Genomic DNA, 8,712 nt, shown 5'->3' on the forward strand with positions numbered 1-8,712 from the left:
ATGAGTTAGTCTAGGACGGCTAGTCAGGGACCCCCTGGAATCCTTTCTTTGCCTCCCCAGAACTAAGATTATTAGCATGAAAAACCATGCCTGGCATTTTGTTCGAAAGATTATTTATTTAGTTTAGTTTAGTTATGTAGATGCATGTGTTTGAGTGCAGATTTGTGCATATGAGTATAGAGTCAAGAAGAGGGTGTCAGATCACCAGGAAATGGAGTTATAGGTGGTTTTGAGCTTCCCAGACATCGGTACTGGGATCTGAACTCAGGTCCTCTGCAAGACTAGTAACTACTCTTAATTGCTGAGACATTTCATCATCTCCATTTCTGTCATTTTTACACAGGCTTTGGAAATTGAACTCAGAACAGGCATGCACTTTCTTGACTGGGCCATTTCCCCAGACAGTGATTAATTTTCTAACCAAATTATATATCCAACTGAATGCATTATTAAATATAATATTCATGTGATTTTATGAAGTTTTTGCTGATATATTAAAATTATCAATAACAACTTGAGGAAAGGAGGGGGCTCAGATTCCAATATCTTCTTCAATACTGACCCCCAAGGGCCTATCTTCTCCCCAGTAAGCCCATTTCCTAAAGATTCTAAAACTTCCCAATACCTTCAACATATAATCCTTCATCTAGATGACACTTGAGATGAAATTATATCACTATCAGGTCAATCTATGTATTAAAATTTCTACTTGCAATAGCTCATGTTCCTTTACAAATTCCCTAAAAGCAAGAATTTTTAATATCCTCAGTGATGGGGTTAAGAATCAAAGATATAAGAATTGAATAATGGACAATATGAGAAAGACTTTTTGGTGTGATTTGGTTGTTATATAATGAGTAATCAGTGAGAATTATGTAAATCTGTGAATGAATAAATGGATGAATGAGAAGTCAAACCCTCTGCAGAAGCACAGACAATAGGTGGAGCTCGGCTCCCCCAAAGTGTTATGTGGCTGGTGAATATTAAGCCAAATGACACAGAATTTGCTGAATGTGACCATCTTGACAAACTCACAGAAACACATGCTGTTCCTCTGGGGCGTGCTTTTAGACTTTTCAGATGAAGACATTGCTAAACATTACATAAAATAGCCCCAAGACAAATAAATACAATTTGTTTCTCAGGTGGCATAAGTAACATCAGTGAAGAAAATTGGGGGATAGTTTTGAGATCGAGGACTTCTAAACATGAAGAGCCTTTTCCTTAATATTTTATTGTCTTGTGAATATGGCGTACTTGAAAAATGAAAGAGAGTCTGAAAGGTGAACAGCTGGTAATACAGATGGTGTTGATGAATTTAATTTGGATTTCTGTACCATGGCTTACATTTCTGGAATGCTAGGCTCTTGGCTCAGAGTATAATTTTGTCTCATAGGGACATGGAAGATTGTTTTTGCATGCAGGCTAAAAGTGCTTTAAATGGAACACAAGATTACAGAAAATGTTTGAAGATTAAATTCAAAGGCACCATTCCCTCAGACCATTTGCCCTGCTCTGCATACACTTCCAGGTTTCTTCCCTTGATCCTTATCAACAGCAATCGGTACTTAGCTCAGATTCACCCACATATCCCCTCCCCCTTGGGCCTTCGCTTGGCCATTCCGTGGTTAATTTATTTGCCCCAAGCACACTCCCACCTATGCCTTTTTCTCCACTGTTAACCAGAAATGTGGTCCCACATCTGTGTGACAGCATGGCTCTCGTGGATCTCTGCACCCTTGTCTTCCATCATCAGAATGTGTTTGGGAATGCCTAGATCTTTATTTCAGGGTCTCGATGGATAATTGGATTATTTCGATTGTTCAGCAACCTGTGCCAAATTAAATAAATGAAGCAGTAACATTTTCAAGTTTCTGTCTTTTAAGTAGGAAGGAGTGGGCAGCAATCATTATTATTCAGACTGTCTGGAACAAAATGTTACAGGTAGGCCTGCTTGAAGATCAGAGGGTTCTCAGAGATCATTTGAGAGTCTCTAGGTTTTAAACTCTTCTAAAATAAGACTTCAGGATTACAAAATTTTAGCAAAGACAAATAGAGTATTTAAAAAGTTCAATTAAAAATTAATTGAAATAATTCTCCTAACTATACGAGTATTAAACATTCATTAACATCTGAACAGATACAATAGTAATCACTTTTATGCCTTTCTTTAACAATATTTTAGGAAAATTAAACATTGGCTGACAAGTAAACAGCATCCACAACAATAAAGATTCTAAAGTCATTACACTTTACCAAATGAATGTGTCATTACTTTCAAGAGTGTTTTGTCATAGAGATTTTAAAGAAAAATGTTATTGCATTTAAAACTTTATTTCTCATAATAAAGTTTCATCAAAACTAGCACTTGATATTGATTGGTTTAAACATAGATTCAGTTTTTGCATGAAACAAAAAGATTATTTGGAAGCTTTATCAGGGTTGTGATGCATCCCTTCCCATTGAACAAGTCAAGAATACCCCCAGAAGATTGGTTTAAAAATTGTTTCATAATATAGAAAAAGGTAATGACAATATTCTAAGCCCTAAATAGAAACGCCCATAATCAAAGACAATTCTTTATTTGTACATTCTACATAATACCTAACTATATGACAGATGCCAAGTTTTTTTTTCTTTTTTTTTTTCAAATCTGTAGGCTCCCTCTTCACTACAAAAATAGTGTCCATTTCTGTATAGAAGTTTTCCAATTCACGAGTCAATCCTCTTTGTCATTTATTGCCCTTACTGACAGTGCTATCAGGATTCTGTCCAGAAACTCTTTTTTGTTCCAGTGAGTTCAAGTGTGTCCCCCACTTTCTCCTCTAACAGATTCAGGACATCAAATTTTGTGTTGAATACCTTAATCCAGTTTCAGGGTGAGTTTTGTGCAAGGTGAGAGATACGGATAGTTTATTTTTTCTACATGTAGTTATCCATTTGAACCAGCATCATTTGGTTAAGATTCTGTCCTTTTTCTGGTGTTTTATTTTGGACTCTGTCAGAAATTAGGTGGCTGTAGGAACATGGCTATTGTCTGGGTCCTCAATTCTATCCCATTGATAACCATCCATTTTAATGAGAATTCTATGCTGCTTTTGTTATTTTGCACAGCACTTTAAATTTCAGTGAAGAATTGCATTGGAATTTTGATGGGGATTTCATTGAATCTGTAGATTGACTTTGGTGGTGTCTTAGGGTTTCCATTGTTGTGAAGAGACACCATGACCACTGCAACTCTAAGCCCATTATTATCATGGCGGGAGTGTGGTAGACACAGGCAGACATGGTGCTGGCTATGTCTTGGCTTGAAGACAACAGGAAGTCAGCTGAGACACTAGATGATATCCTGAGCATAGGAAACCTCAATGCCTGTCCCCATAGCAACACACTTCCTCCAACGAAACCACACCTCCTAATAATGCCATTTCCTATGAGATTATGGTGGCCAATTACACTCAAGCTACCACAGGTAAGTTGGCTATTTTCAGAATATTGATCCTTCTAATATATGTGCCTCGGAGATATTTCTGTCACTAGTATCTTTTATTTCTAAATTCAGTCTCTTGACATTTTTATTGTACAGGTCTTTCACTTCCTTCATTAGATTTATTTCAAGATTTTGCTTTGGAGTCTGTTGTTAGCCGGATGGCTTCCTTAGTTGAATTCTCAATATGTTGTCACCTTTAACCACCAAATAAGTGCACATTCAAACTATATTAAGGTTATATCTTTCCCCAGTCAGAATGGCCACAACCAAAAAAGAAAAAAGGAAAAAAAAAGACAACTAATGCCAGCATGAATGTGGAGAAAGAGAAATACTTATCCACTTTTAGTGGGCATGCAAACTGGATAGTAATTATGTAAATCAGTGTGAATGTTCTATAAAAGTCTATAAATAGGTCTAGCAAATGATTCAGTTGTACAACTCTTGGACATATTCCCAATGTACTATTATAGAAATACTTGTTTACATACCTATATAAATACTTGCAATATACTACTTTAGAAATACATGCTCATTCAGGTTAATTGCTGCTTTTCTCAGAATAGCCAGAAAATACAAACAACTAGAATGTCTTTTACTTAATGAATAGATGATGAAAATGTGGTAGGGTTTAAAATAGAAATCCAGATGATATAAAGGGGCTTCTCTGATGAGTGATGCAATAATCTGTATGTTTAAAGATAATAATTAACATAGGTTAAAGTTTACTAATATGGCCATGTAACAGAATAACAGCATTAATTTTGAATGTAATTGGCCCCCATAATCTCATACTCACCATAGAATATTACTCAGCTGTAAAGGAAAGCAAAATTATGAAATTCTCAGGTAAATGGGTGGAGTATGAAATAATCCTTCTAAGAGAGGTAACCAGACCTTAAAAAAAAGACAATGACAAATACTAAATAATCCCTACTATATTTGGATCCCAGATTTGAAACTTTGTAAAAGTGTGTTTAAGCTGGAATACCACCCAAAAGGGGGAGAACTAGTGAGTGGCTACAGGGGTGAATTTTAAGGGAATTTGATGTAATATAGTTGACATGAAGGAGGAAAGAGAAATTATAGTCTAGGAGGGATTGAGAATGGAAGAGCAGAGTAGAGAGAGTGTGTGAAGGAATAATTATCAGTGGTGACCTTTGAAACTTCTATTTGGTATCTAGTCCTGTAGAAAATTTCTAACTTACTTACATATACATATCTAAGGCAGGGTTTTAATTGAGTCATTCTATACTAGGGACCAATACCTTTCTCAGATACCACAGACCATTAAATAAAACGCTCAGTCCCAGGTACAAGTTTAAAGCTGATGGTCAGTGGGTTCTCATTGATCCCCAGATATTATGGCATATTGTCGTTGCTCTGGGTTACATTCCAGATCTTGATGTTAAGGTCCTATTGCCAAAGGAACCGAATCATAGAATATGGAGAAGTCAGGCAGGCATTGACCTGGAACTTCACCCTGCAGGCTAGCTTTCTTAGTACTAGAAAATTCTGTTTATGCAAACATGGGAGAAAAGTGCTCAGTAATCAGGTCCAGCTGGGAACAACGTGAGCTACAGCAAGGACTGACTTAGCTTGCCCATTGGTGCTGTAGTGGTACGTACGGATAGTGTAGGCATAACCAACCACTTTTTTTTGGGGGGGGTACTTAAGATTAGCTCCACAAGATGTAACTCATGACTGTTTGGTATTATTAACTGTATTCCAAACACTTGACTATGATGTCATAGGTCCAGGAAGAAAAAAATGCTATTATTCTGTTACATGGCCATATTATTAAATTTAGCCTATGTTAGTTATTGCAGGAGGCCATGGGAGTATACAGCAGGTGACAACTAGTATTTAACAGGTCAACCTACCAGACCCACTGGGTGTGGAGGCCCGAACTGGCAAGGCCATGGAGTCACTGACTGGTTGTTTTTGTTTGTAATTTTCTCTTGTGCCACTTCATTTCTTCCCTAATAACAGCTTTGGTTATTTTACCCACTGCTTGTGTGTTTATCTCATGAAAATATTCCACCTTTGGGCACATGTACTGCTGTGGATGGTCAGGAAAATGATTTCTGCTTAAGCTGTATAATCCTAATAAAACTAGAATATTTTTCATAACTGACACAGGAAAGCAACAGCATTTTCAGTCACAAAGGCAGCTAATTTTAGATTTCAGAACAAATTCAAATTAGACTTGTGGCTGCATCCCTGCTGAGCTACTCCTGTCCTGGCTCCAGAGACTAGCGCCTAGCCCCAATCCATCCTTTGTTTAAGGATACCTTTTGTTTCCCTTACCACTCTATGTGAATCTTGTCCGAGAGTCTCCTAAGGATCAAAGGCCTATGTAAAACTTGGTTCAGGAAACCTGGAAAACTTTGGTACCTGATGAATCAAGGAATTTGCACTTGGCATTGTATTTTTGGGAGCTCCTTTCAGGTTGTTCTGAGCATATGGAAACCAACTGGCTGCACTGTATACATTGAGAAAAATAAAAATACCCTGGGCAAAGGGATAGTGCTTCAGTCCTTAGAAGCCGGTCCCTCCTGCAGCCATGAAAGGCTAGATTCATTCTTAAGGTACCTCTGAGTTTTCTTTCCATGGATCCTCATGAATCTGCACACCTGTGCCACAACAATCCGTGCCATAGACTGATTGTCCATGCAGAGAAAACACAAGCATAAGTTTCAGGTGTTTTTGCTAAATCAAGGTCAGAACTGAAGCAACTTTGGTGGACATAACTCCCTGTAGCTAATTCTCTTTCTGTACATACTGTCTACAGTAATTGACTCATTGCATGCTGTCCCAGCCTCAGTTTATGTTACAGGCTTGAGGTTCAGCCAATTGTTTGCTTTCTGTCTGGGAACTCTCACCAACTGAAGCTATGTGCTTGGCCAAGATTTACTCACTGGCCAGTCAGTGCGACCTTCCTAGCTTGAGAAAAACTGTGTGACTTACCATGTGTTATGAGAATGGCTCGGACCCTGAAAATGTAACATACACTTGTCCAAAGTTTGGCTATAACGAGGGAGGGAGAATGCGCAAGTTAGGTGAGAGACCGGAGAGTAAAGAGTGAATGAATGATGCAGTGGTGAGTGAAGGAATACACAGAGTAGAGAAATATATAGCTGTGTGTGTAGAGATGTGTGTGGGGGGGTTGTGTAGAGCTATGTAGGGGAGCTGTGTGAAAAGAGCTGTGCAGTGCAGGTTAGAGAGTGTGTGTGTGTGTGTCCAGAGGGAACTGAGGAAAGAGAATGAATAACTAGGCTGGAGAGAGAGCAAGAGGGCTTTTCAGAAAGAGAGTCTGAGATGTATATATGAAGATATATATATATATATATATATATATATATATATATATATATATATTAAGAGATGTCACTGTGAGGAGACAGATTTTCAGAGAAAGATTTTTTTTAAGGTGAAGTAGAAGAGAAAGTTAGCATCAGAAAGCATGTGTGTTTCCTTATTTTTCCCCTCAGATAGAAATATTCTAGTCCTCAGATAGATGAGAATTTTTCCTAAGCCCTCGCCACCTTCGTGGACTTTTTGCATACCCAGGGTGACTGGAGGCTGACCCCCAAGCTACTGATAAGTTATTATCTTTAAACCTATAGATTAATGCATCTGTCATCAGAGAAGCCCCGTTAAATCATCTAGATTTCTATTTTAAGCCCTGTTCCTCTTGTCTAGCATAAAAGTTAGCCTCTGTTTATGTTCCATTGCCCACTTCCAGATTATGCCTTAGGAACATACATGTTACCATCACATTTTCCAGAACAATACTCTAAAGATTCATCTTGAGATACCTCTGACAACCTATATAGCAGTGAAGGCCTTAGGATTGCACAGAGCAAGAAGTTGCCTAAAATCACCAGTATGACCTCAGCCCACCCAATGGGGATTTCTCATTCACCAATTTATGATGCATTTATATATTTATTATTTTTATTTTTGATATTTTTTTATATAGAGTATCATTTTTTTAACCTAGGCTGTATTTAAACTTGCAAAGTTCCCTCCATGCCTTAGCATGTTAATGCCTAGGGTCACCGGTGTGTACTCCCTATACCCAGCTTCTCCATGGGAATTTCAATGAGTACACAAAAAGCATCTCAAACTGAGTCAAGGATACTATGTCTTTTTGTTTCCATATTGACTATGTGATGTCCCTGTAGATAGGCTGCTGATTTATGTGCGGGGACATTCCTCAGGTGAGAGATTCATTGCCAGAGTCAGCAGCCAACACTCCTAGGAACTGGGGGCTGATATTCCAGTCACTAAGGACACATCTAGTGCCAGATTTGAGCTCCTTTGAGCAGAGCCTGAGCATAGAAGAGGGCACTGGAGCTTGACCATCTGTCCACCTGTCACCGGCCTCTCCTTGGTCCTTTTCTCCTTGGCCTATTTTAATAGGGGCTTCAATGTTACCTTTTTGTCACTTTCACCGGGTCTCTTTCATGCTCTAATTTTTAAACATAATTTTGTATTGATTCTTTGGGAATTCCACATCATGCAGCCTAATCCCACTCATTTCCCAATCCCTCTGTATCTGTCCTCCACTCTTGTGTGTCTTCCCCCAAAGGAATACTTAAAAAGAAATAATAAAAATACAAATAAAACAAAACAAAAAAACCACACCACTCCTCAGTCTTTTTCCCACCTCTCCATCGCCTCTTCATTCATCTTAGTGGCATTGGGGGCTGTGGTGTATCATGCAGTGTATACTTTTGTCCAAACGGCTTTACTTGCAACTGTTCCTCTTGTAATGTGCTGTTGGTCAAGTTCAAGGCCTCTGACTTCACCATCAGTACTGAACCCTCACTGAAACTCTTCTCCATATCCTGCTGTTGCCCAGAGACTCTTCAGCTATGGTTCCAAAGGACCAGGCCCTTCACTGCTCCAGCAGGTCATAGATGGGTAGATGTTGGGAAGTGCTAACTCAAAGCTCTGGCTGTGTGCCTGGATAGTAGCTGAACTGGTCAGTCCTGCCCACTGTGAACATTTCTTAGAGATGAGGAGTGGAGCTAGCTCTCCCATATCCATGGTGACGGGGTGGAGTCAGCCTTCCCAAGTGTGGAGGCCAGAAGCTCTCCTAGGAGGGGTGAGGGCAAGCTCTCCAGTGCTGGGGTCATCAGAGTTCCTACCCTAGGGCTGGTGAGGTCAGCTCAGCATGAACCTCACCCGTCAACATATGGTTCAACACATGGTCT

This window comes from Peromyscus leucopus, chromosome 12 (genome assembly GCF_004664715.2).
Source record: "Peromyscus leucopus breed LL Stock chromosome 12, UCI_PerLeu_2.1, whole genome shotgun sequence".
Classification (NCBI taxonomy): Eukaryota; Metazoa; Chordata; class Mammalia; order Rodentia; family Cricetidae; genus Peromyscus; species Peromyscus leucopus.